Source organism: Seriola lalandi, unplaced genomic scaffold (genome assembly GCF_002814215.2).
Source record: "Seriola lalandi dorsalis isolate HSWRI2012SDOR001 ecotype SW California unplaced genomic scaffold, Sedor1 jcf7180002054898, whole genome shotgun sequence".
Lineage (NCBI taxonomy): Eukaryota > Metazoa > Chordata > Actinopteri > Carangiformes > Carangidae > Seriola > Seriola lalandi.
This window is the reverse complement of record NW_019525450.1, coordinates 593,523-604,050: the sequence shown is the minus strand read 5'-3', so window position 1 is coordinate 604,050 and position 10,528 is coordinate 593,523. Positions and strand designations below refer to the sequence as shown.

Genomic DNA, 10,528 nt, shown 5'->3' with positions numbered 1-10,528 from the left:
GTGGGTAGTGGAGAAGAGGGGGGGGAGGTGGGAGTTGAGAGTGGTCCTTCAAAAACCATGAACAGCTTCGAATGGAGTATATGCTTTTCTCTGTTACCGCTACTATTCATAATAACAGCAGACACGGGAGTAATGGGGGGGGGGGGGTCCTCTTAACACTCTTTTTTAGACTTGCTTTCCCTTATACATAGGACTGAAGCACAGTTCCTCAGCCTGACCCTGAAATAATAAGACTGTAGTGGATGCCTACATTGTACAACATTGCAAAAAAAAAAAAAAAAAAAAGTTGCTTTGAGAAGAGGCCAAGAGGGTCGAAAGTATTCAGTCTGTGTGCAAGCTTTCATGTTCTGGAGTGTACATGTGAGGACTCGTATGTGTGACTCTCTCTGTGTATGTGTGTGTAAGGGTGGGGGTGGGGGATTCCATTACACCTGTGCGATGGCGTAATGAACCCATGAGTGTGTGCAGTGGGCCACAGCCACCCACTGTGCCAGCCATGCACACCACTGCCGCTAATCATGTTGAAAATGAATAAGGTGTCAGAGTAGGTAATTCACAGCTGTATTAATGCACCGCAGCCTAGATATAAGGTACATAAAACAAATTAGATATAGTATTCTATTATAGAATATTTTTGGACAGCTGTATTAATGGGCGCACTTCAAAAGGTCTTCTTATTAGGTCACTGGCTGCATGTTTCACCTTGTGCACTTCTTTGAACCTATAGGGTATTCACATCATCAGAGCTCAAAGGAATGCAGAGGGAAGAGAACGGGTGTTCAAATTGCATCAGAACTGTGAGACGTAAAACAGGTATCAAATTGTAAAAATCAAAACATAATCAGGAAGCTCCTCCACACCTGCTACAATGAGAAAGTTGTACATTTTTCTAATAAATATCACTGTGGATAGAATCATTTAAACAATGACAGAGCAGAAATGAAGAAAAATGGGTTATAGCTCTGAAGTTGATTCAGTCTTTAAAGGTCCATATAGTATAAAGGTCCATGTGTTGTTTGATTATAAAGCAGGTCTAGGTTCTATATCAATACTGTGAAAATATTAAAGTGCTCAGTCCACAGAGAAATGTACACGGCCTATATTCAGAAACTGAACCTTAAATGGAGCCATCAGGACTTCTGTAACTTTGTGATGTCACAACAAAGCAGTCATCACTCTCAGCCACACCCCAAGCCCAGCCCACCTGGCCCTACCATTCAACCTTGCAGGATTTGGTTTCTCTGAGTGTTTACATGACATCTGCTTTATTTTTTATTTGAGCACTCAGAAAACAGTCTGCCAATCAGAAGAGAGGCTCAGAGCCTCCTCTCTTCTGATTGGCTCACCAACCTGTTGTTACTAGAGTATGTAAAACTAGCCAGTAAAACTACAATGTGAAACTACATTGAGATGGTTTGTGGTTCTTAAAACCACAAAGATGTCTTCTTATGGATCAACAGGAAAAGTGTCACATATGGGACCTTTAAGTTGCAGAATTTTGAGAATTATGATTATAATATTAAAAGCTATTCTACTCATTCCAAAAATGCTAAAGTGGTATGTATGTATAACAAAATAACTGCCAATTCAAACAATAGCTATATGTCCCTAAATGCAGCTCATCATAACTGTTGTATTTTCTGGAGTAATAGTATGTACATGTATGTACAAGATTCTTCCAAATTATCATTTTAAAACTAGAAGAGATATTTTATTTTTCCACAAATTACGTCAAATTCTCTCTGATGGAAGGTTCAGAGTACGAACACGCGTCTACACGAGAAGGGAAACCTGCGAGATCGCCCCACACTTGTTCACTGCTTTGTGAATTACATCATTTCTCCCAGCTTAGACCTCTGTCTGACATTAAAGTAGATCTCAGTGTAACTGGGAAAAAAAAGCATTAGTATTCACTGCATGTATGCGTGGCACATGTGTGCTATTTTTAAATAGGGATGCTGTGAAAGTGTGGAATTGGGGACAAGGCAGCCTTGCACCGGGCCGTGACACAGACTTATGTTAAACCTAATTAGATCATGATAATAGCTTTAGGGCCCCAGTGATCAATGCTAGAGGTCTGTGGAGATGAACTTTCCTTAAGTTTCATGCTGCACACTGGTTGTACTCAATTTTTTTCATACACATACACACACACACACACACACACACACACACACACACACACACTAGAGTGGTTTGAAGGCACTTTGCTGTATGATAGTGTTATTTTAAATGTGTATCTACATATCCTCTATCTGTTTCAATGGATTCCCTTTCTGCTGATGGTAGTGAATGAGTACAGTATGGTTCGACTGATACATATGGTCAGTGTTGGACTAATTAAAATTTTAAATAGCCTGCATCAGAGCTACATCCACCACCAGTTTGATGGATAGGATTCAGTATTCCTTTAATAGTGCAAATTCATAAAGCCAGAGTCTTATCTAAGCCTCTCCCATAATGCAATGCCCCACAGTGTCTCCACATCGCAAAAAAAGACACTTGCTGATTGCGAGCTGCTTTCCATCAACAACGTTATGGTGGAGTCTAGTTTACAGCTCACAGACTCCTCGGATCACTCTAACTGAAGACAAAGAGGATTCCTTATGCTTCCATTACTATCTAATGTAATTTTTGTAATGTAATATTTCAAAACGTCTGCATTTGCTGACATGCTAGCTTAGCTAACTTCTGATAAATCTTGATACTGGATGCTTTGGGAATCCCTGCACATATCGGTTGTGCTTCCAGTCTGCCGTCTACCTCTCCCCACTAAGCAATAGGAGCATCCTCTTATTAACTTTATTTATTTATTTATCTATTTTTAAGATCTTGGCTGACGAAACAAGAGTAGCTGACATTTGCTTGTATTACATTTGTGTTTTGCACTCTGTAATTATCCCTGGACACAAGCTCGGGTTAGGAACCAACATTCTTGGCTTCTCGAAAACTCACCCACCAACTTAATTCCACAGCTGTTCATGGTGGTATGCACTCACCCCTGCATATTTGTCTCTGGTCAAGACACACAAGAAACTTTGAATGTACAAAAGTTGAAGTTCAACCTTGGGTCACATCTGTTTTTTTTTTTTGTTTGTTTTGTTTTTTTTATAAAGTTAAAGTAGTCTAGTCTTTTTGAAGCTCTGCCATTACACAATTTTGTGGCAGGGGGGCTTAATTAACTAAATACTTGGACATGGTCACAATGAAAACAATCAATTTAAATCAAGTATTTAAAGAGCCAAGGAGTGGAGAATGCTGGTTTTGCTGACCTCAGGATTATGGTTCTCAAAGATTGGTCTGTTGATTTCATTGGTTTGGGACGGTCAGATACCCAGAAGGAACTTAAGAAAGAGCCAGTTATGTTCTTTCCGGTATCTAATCAAGTTTTATCCTCCTTGGCCACCTTGGAGGGGTACATCCACATTGGAGAGAGAACCCACAGTAGACCAAAAGCACACTTGAGAGAGTACATAGCCTGTCTGGCCTGGGAGGACTGCAGGTTCCCCCAAGAAGAGGTGAATGATGTCTCTAAGGACAGGTACAACAACCTGTTGCTACCAGGACCAAAGCTTTGGAAATTACATGGAATGGTGAAAATATTGGAAAGGAATTGGCTATCAGTACCTCTGAGAGAACTAGAATGGCAATCAACCTCTGCCAAGGCCAAACAATCAAGATCCATAAATCACTTCCTGAGAAATTGGCGGAATTGTCGAAAATCTCGCAATGGTAGGGAAAGCGATTAAAAAAATTCCTGGATCCGCCTCTTTAACAGGATCAGCACTAAAACTTAAAGAGTTCGTCCCTGGTCCACACCCCATACCTCCACCAAGTTTGGTGCAAATCAGTTCAGTACTTTTTGCGTAATCCTGCTGACAAACAAACGGACATGGGTGAATACATAACCTCCTTAGGTAATAATCCCTACTGGCCTTTACAAACCCTCTTTAGTTTAACCTTAGTGCACATGTAGGAAAAACCTGGGTGTGTATACAGATGCAGTCCTCGTGTGTAGAGAGGGATGTTTGTTTTGTTGCCGTTGCTAAGCCCTCTGCTCTCCGCCACTCAGGCCTCATCTCCCATAACATAATGGGTTCCATAAACACAACTATTTGCCAGAGGTCAACTTGATTCATAATCTATTAGTTCTGGGTCAGTTTGTCTTTTTAGTGGCAATACCCAGCCTGTTCCAGTTTGACATGCTACCCTGCCTGCTGCCTAGCACTAAGATGACGAACTGCCATAGTTGTTTGAATTTGATTGATACAGAGTTTTCTTTGTGATTGTGTAGCACAGAATTCGTACCGAATTGTAACTCATCAGAGTGGAAGTGGACAACCCAACCCAGACTGAATCATTTAAACAAATACATTTAAATACATTTTAAAAAACACCCAATCTCAGCCATGGATGGATGTGTCTATCGATATAACAAGCAGTCTAGACAAAGGTGTACTGGATGATATAATGACCGCCTGAGACCTAACGAATAAAGGTTTAACATCGTTTAAGATACAAACTCCTGGAAAGACGAAGGCGTCCCTCTGCTTTGTGTTGAACAGCGAAGGTGTTAAGCTCTCCGCGGCGACATCTATCTCTCGCCACCACCTTGAGGGCATCTTTTAAGCAGAGGAATTTAGCCATTATGTGGCATTAACCTCATTAGAAAACACTCTTTAGCTGCTCCAAGATAAAATTGATTTACAGCTGCCATTTCCACCACTGCTCTCGATCAATGGTTAAACTATCCGTTTTATGGCCCTGTGCACACTCTCTGCTCTTTTCTCCAGTTTTCTTTAACGGCTTCTGGCCTCCCTTGTGCCAGGTGTGTAGTCACAGAATGGAAGAGGGCCTTTCTCTATCACCTCATGCTCAAATATGGGACTGACGACATGTTTTTTTTTTTTCTTTTTAGAGTGGATGGACATGACAGTATCACTGGCAGATTCCTTGAAGCAATTAAGCACAAAGTTGCTGTCTTCGTCTTTTCTAGATGTGAGGATTTCACCGCGGTCAGCTAAATTTGTGTGGGCGGTCTTAATTGAGGTTATATCATGTTTTTTTTTGTCTTTCCACTATTGCCAAGGCTGCTGCAGTTATTCACAATTTAGGAATGTGATGAGCCTAAACAGCTGCAGATGCATGACCATGTTTAAAAAAACAGATTTTAAGGGGGATTATTATTGTGATCTGGAATTTATAAAAATGTGGGGTCAAATTGGTGTCGAGTTGTGATTGTCATTATGGAAAAGTTATGCTTTAAGTAAATCTTAAAGTGTGATACGTGCAGGCAGGTCCATTCGGTTCTGAGGAACCGAGATCTGAGTCAGGTTGGATTCAATCTAATCGGTTCGGGTTGGGTCTCTCCGAGGAACTGAAGCTGAGTTCGTTTTAGGAAAATCAGCAGCCTAGAAGATTTATCTTGTTCAATGACAACTGTTTGAATTTGATTGACTGATATTGAACAGGTTTGAACACTGTCTTGTGTCGACCTATCGCCCAGTTGAATGGTTTACTGTCGGTGCAGTGGATGGAAATAGGACTGATAGAGATTAACATATTATTTTAGTTTAGTTTACTGGCTTTACACTCACTTTTAGGGCATTATTCTTATTATATTGCTGCTCTCTTTCACTGCGGCTGCTTGTTAATTGACTGAATTAACTGATGTCAGTGTTTGTGCTCTCTCTCTGCCTGGGTCTGTTCGGGTCGAGCGCATTTTGGATCGGGTCGAGCCATCCTCGAGTCTATTCAGGTCTGGCTGTTCCCCTCAGATCGGGATTTTCTTTTTCTGAAAATTAATTAACGCTCACCAGGTCAGGGTAGGTTTTCCATGGGTTCATTTCAGGTCGACCTCTACCTGGAAGATCATTGCTCAGGGCTGCAGACTTCTCATGAATCATGTACGTTGCATTAGAGTACAGTTTTTATAGTGACAGTAGCAAGTTGTCATAAAAGAGAAACTGGGAATTTATCAGCTAACATCAATGTCTAAGTAATATCTGCCGAGGGACACTGAGAAATGCGGTTGAAAGCTCCAGAAAAAGCTAGTAAGTGGACTTTGAGTTAAGACTTTCTTGGCCAGTGTAACTAATTATGACACAAAGCACAGTTTTGTCTCTGTCAGTTTCCCCATGAAGCCGTTGGTTAAAACTATGCACAGTTAAGCCGAGCAGAAAATCCACAATCCATGTCTGTGTGGTCAAATGTCAGCGTAAGCCCACCCACCTCTGACAGCTCAGGTTTATGTGGATGTTTAAGCAAAACACGCAACGCTGTATTTCTTTGACAAATCAATACAACCACCATTTCAGCTCTTCTTCCTCCTCCACCTCCACCTCTCTCTCTCTCTCTCTCTCTCTCTCCCTCCGTCCTGTGGCCCCGCTCCATTCTTATCTCCCTCTGTCTGGGAGAATTGATCCGCACGGGTGGAATGATATCAACCGACGGATAGAGTGATACACCCCCGCTCCCTCCTTCTTCTTACACTCCTTTCAACCCACTTTTGACACATAAATAAAATATGTGGCCTTTTTGTTTCGATTCACCACGCCGTTAGTTCAGAGAAAGGAATATGGTGCACGGGGCTCACATGGAGCCGTCGGTAGACAAGAGGGAGCTGAGAGTCGGCTGGTTGCCATCACTCACTGTTCGCAGGCGCCCTCCAAAATCCCCTGAACTTTCTAACATACGCATTTGTTAGAGTGACGCAGTCAGATTCTAAAGAATGGCATTAGAAAATAATGTGAGTGCTAAATTATTCAGGCATTTTTTTTTTTTTTTTGTGCCATAATGCTTCACTTTACAACCACACACACACACACACACACACACACACACATATATATATATATATATATATATCCTCCCACTCACATCTGAATTATGGCAGATCCATTTAGTGTCAGCGTCCAAATTTGGCAAAGGAGCGGATGAGAGAAGGTGCTGTGAGGAGAGGAGAGTTCACTGACTCTGTCATGTTGCTGAGTTAAGACGCCAAAGCAGCATCACAGTCAATCCACACTTTAATATCAATTGAAATAAATCACTACCGTGGCTGCACGCATCAGCCTCTGCTATTAACAGACGAATGCAACATGTTCATCCGCACCTCGGCTAGATATTCCTGATAGGATGGTAAAGGCATTTCCACAGCTGGATAAGAAATAGCTGCTGGGTGAACTAACCTCGCGTCCTCGGAGCATCGGGCCTGCACGGTCTCCACTTCAGTCTGTCAAACACACAATGCGCTCTAACTTCTCCTCACACTTCAGGTTGCACTTTTTGCACCCCCACCGCCCCCCTCCTCCTCCGCTGTATCTGAAGCCCTCAAAATGTAGGTCGAGTCACAGACACACACACACGCATGCATGCATACCTATGTTACATAACCTATAGGCCATGCTGCACACACACAAGCTTCTGGTCTGGACACTTGGAGAAAAGAATGACACAAGAGATAAGAGACAGCCAGCTTGGACTTAAAGAGAGACAGAGTAAACCTACTACAACGGATAACTGATGGGATTATTTAAATAGGAATTATCTGATGATATGCCCATGCTGGCCCTCTGTACATCCATATACAACAGACGTCCCTGCAAAACTGCGTGTGCGTGTGTCTGTGTGTCTGTGTGTGTGTGTGTGTGTGTGTGTGTGTCATTATCATGATCATCCTCATCATCACCCCAGACAGATTGCATCATCGTAAAGATAACTGTAACCAGAAACACGGGCTTATGAGACACTTCTCCTCTGTGCCCCCATCTCGCCCTCTTTCCTCCGTCATTTCCTTCCTTCCTTCCTTCCTTCCTTCCTTCATTTCTCCTTCACTTGAGACCCAATCACGCAAGGGTACTGTCACTAAAAAATGGCTGACAACCCAAGTTAGTATTCCCTCTTCTTGCTCTTTACTCCCACCTCTATGCCCTTCCCCGTCCCCCTCCTTTACCTCCTTCACTTCCTCTTGTGTTGAAGCCCTGAGTCACCTCAGACAGTGGGTGGGTAGTGTCTTAGACAGTGTGACAGCGCGCTTAGCCCCGTTAAGCCAGCGTCAGCCTCAGCTCCGCGTCTGGTCGCCACTGATCAGGGAGCCCTGAGAGAGAGAGAGAGAGAGAGAGAGAGAGAGAGAGAGAGAACAAGAGGAGATAAGGAAAATGCTGACTTCACTGCCACCGCTGCTCCCCTTCCCTCCCTCCCTCCGCCCCTCTCTCTGCTTCTAGCGCCCCCTCGTCAGGAAGGGGTTTCCCCACCTGGAAAAAGGAGGGGAAGGTGACCTGACTGATGTGCTGCTGACTGCTCTGCAGTAACCTCTGATTACCTCCAGTTCTGCTCAACTGTTCATCCACCAACCTTTCTCAATTCTGCTCGTCAAACTTTTTATTCCCTTATCGTTTTATATGTGTCACCAATACTCTAGTAACAACAGGCTAATGTGACATTTAAAACCCAAACCTCTAAACATCTAAATGATCAAAGATTATTGTTAAAACTTAGTATAAAGAAGGGAAGTCTGATGAATCTGGAATGCCTGGAACTTCAGACTTCCGACTTTAACTCCAACTCGAGCGTTCAGTGCAATCACATTTATTTTATGCAATTATATGTATCATAATTTGTTTTGTATTTTATGCCATTTTATTTTTTTTTGTGTTGTAAAGTGTCCTATAAATAAAATGTATTAGTATTTTTATTATTATATTCCACATTTTTCTTATTGTGCACTGAAAAAAACAAAACCAGCAATGTGTTCACCCCTCACTCACATATTCAGCTCTATGCGACTTTTAATAAACGATAATACAATCTGATCAAACTGTGTTGATGTATCTTGTTTTTTTTTTTATCTGTTGTGCTTTTGTTGTTGATTTTCATTTGAAAGTCTAAAAGTCACTAAACAATATATATCATAATATCTTATGGTAATCTTATTGTGCAGCCCTATATCTTTAATCAAATGCTACAAATGCAAATAACTGCAATAATTCACTACTACTAGTCAAACATCACAGAGGTGTGTGCAGGCCACAGGCCTTTTTATTTTGTTTGTGTTATTGATGTTAATGTTAATACTTTTAAATGTACTTTTTCCTTGTTGATACTGCCTTGTGCAGAATGCCTTGCCTTGATGTTTGACTACGGTCATGTCAATAAAGCCTCTTTGACTCTGAATTTAAAGTCAAGTCCATTTATGATCATAAAGCTCAAAATCAGTGTTTTCCTATCTGTGCAGCACACAACCCTCTATCCTTTAGGACAAGGAAAAACTCCCTTAAAAAGAAACTTTGGCCTGTAAAAGCTGCACGATGCACAGAATAGATCGAAATAAGACTAACAATAGTTAAAGAGAGTCTGCAGAGTATTTTAGGACTGCACCCACCAGCATCTACACATTCCAACCCTGTGAGTGCTGGTGGTTTCTCATAAATTCAGCTGCTTAAAAAAGTCATGATAATATTTATGAAATAAAAATAAAAACTATCACTCGGTGAAAGTTAATTAAGAATAGACGGTGTTAAGCTTAATATTTGCCAACAAGTTCCTTTTGATTTTTTACATTGTGTGCATCATTAATATTATTTCCCTCATCAAAACAATGATGGTGCACATGACGACATAATGTTTTTCTGTGTTCCCGTCTTCTCCACTCACACTAAGTTGTTTTAAACGTCTGAACTCCCCCTGCACATTAAGGCATTAAAGAACAAAAATACAGCTCCTGCATAGATGTGCAGCTACATATTTCATGCAGTAGATATCCAGGTCATTAAGCAACATTTTGACACCTCTGTTATTTACTACCCCATGTGGTTTCCCACCTCGTTTAATCAGACTTTACTAAAAGCCGCTGACTCAGAGAGAAACCTTCTTCTTTCTCTCTGCTCTGTTTATGTTTATCTCCTCTGCTCCCATTCTACCCCCCCCACCCCACCGCCACCCCCCCACCACCACCACCACCACTTCTGCCTTTCTCTCCTTCTCTTTGCTTACTTACTCACATTTTCCAAAATGTCTGTCTGTTTTCATGTGTCTGGGGTTCGGAGGGGCTGAGCCACAGAATAATCACAAAAGAACAAATAAAGTGGAGTAAAACAGAGCGTTTCCCCTCCCGACTTGAAAGGCGGGTTATCAAAGGCAGAGAAAGTCGCAGCCATGTGTTGTAACATCCAGATGCTGAGTGTAACTTAACGTTATCGCAGCCGTCAGGTGACAAAGACGAAACTTTGTGATTTTTGACATGTTTTACCAAAGCAACTGTCACAACCTCGCTTCCATCAGAGGGTGATATTTAAAACATCCAAAGTGGTGTGCGCAGTTTTTTTTTTTTTTTTTCGCCTTAGAAGTGGTTTACCTTCGATTTTCTCTGCTGGGAAGGGATCACTTGAGACAGGAGGGGGAGGCAGATTGAAGGGAATAAGATGTGGCTCAATACAAGTTATCTTTAATGGAAGGATCCTGGATGAAGGGATTCAAGAGGAAAAATGAGGGGAAAAAGCAGAGAGGCACGGATGGGGGGGTGAGTCGT

The 10,528-nt window shown here is 41.8% G+C and overlaps 1 protein-coding gene across 3 annotated transcripts in view; it reads right to left on the bottom strand.

Moving 5' to 3' along the window:
• znf536 (zinc finger protein 536) overlaps positions 1 to 10,528 on the bottom strand; it is a 241,165-nt gene that overhangs the window by 181,634 nt on the left and 49,003 nt on the right. For all 3 annotated transcript variants that reach the window (XM_087180210.1, XM_087180209.1, XM_023429722.2), the window contains exon 3: positions 7,955 to 8,098. The gene's annotated coding sequence lies outside the window, so the exon portion shown is untranslated. The remainder of the gene's footprint in view (positions 1 to 7,954; positions 8,099 to 10,528) is intronic.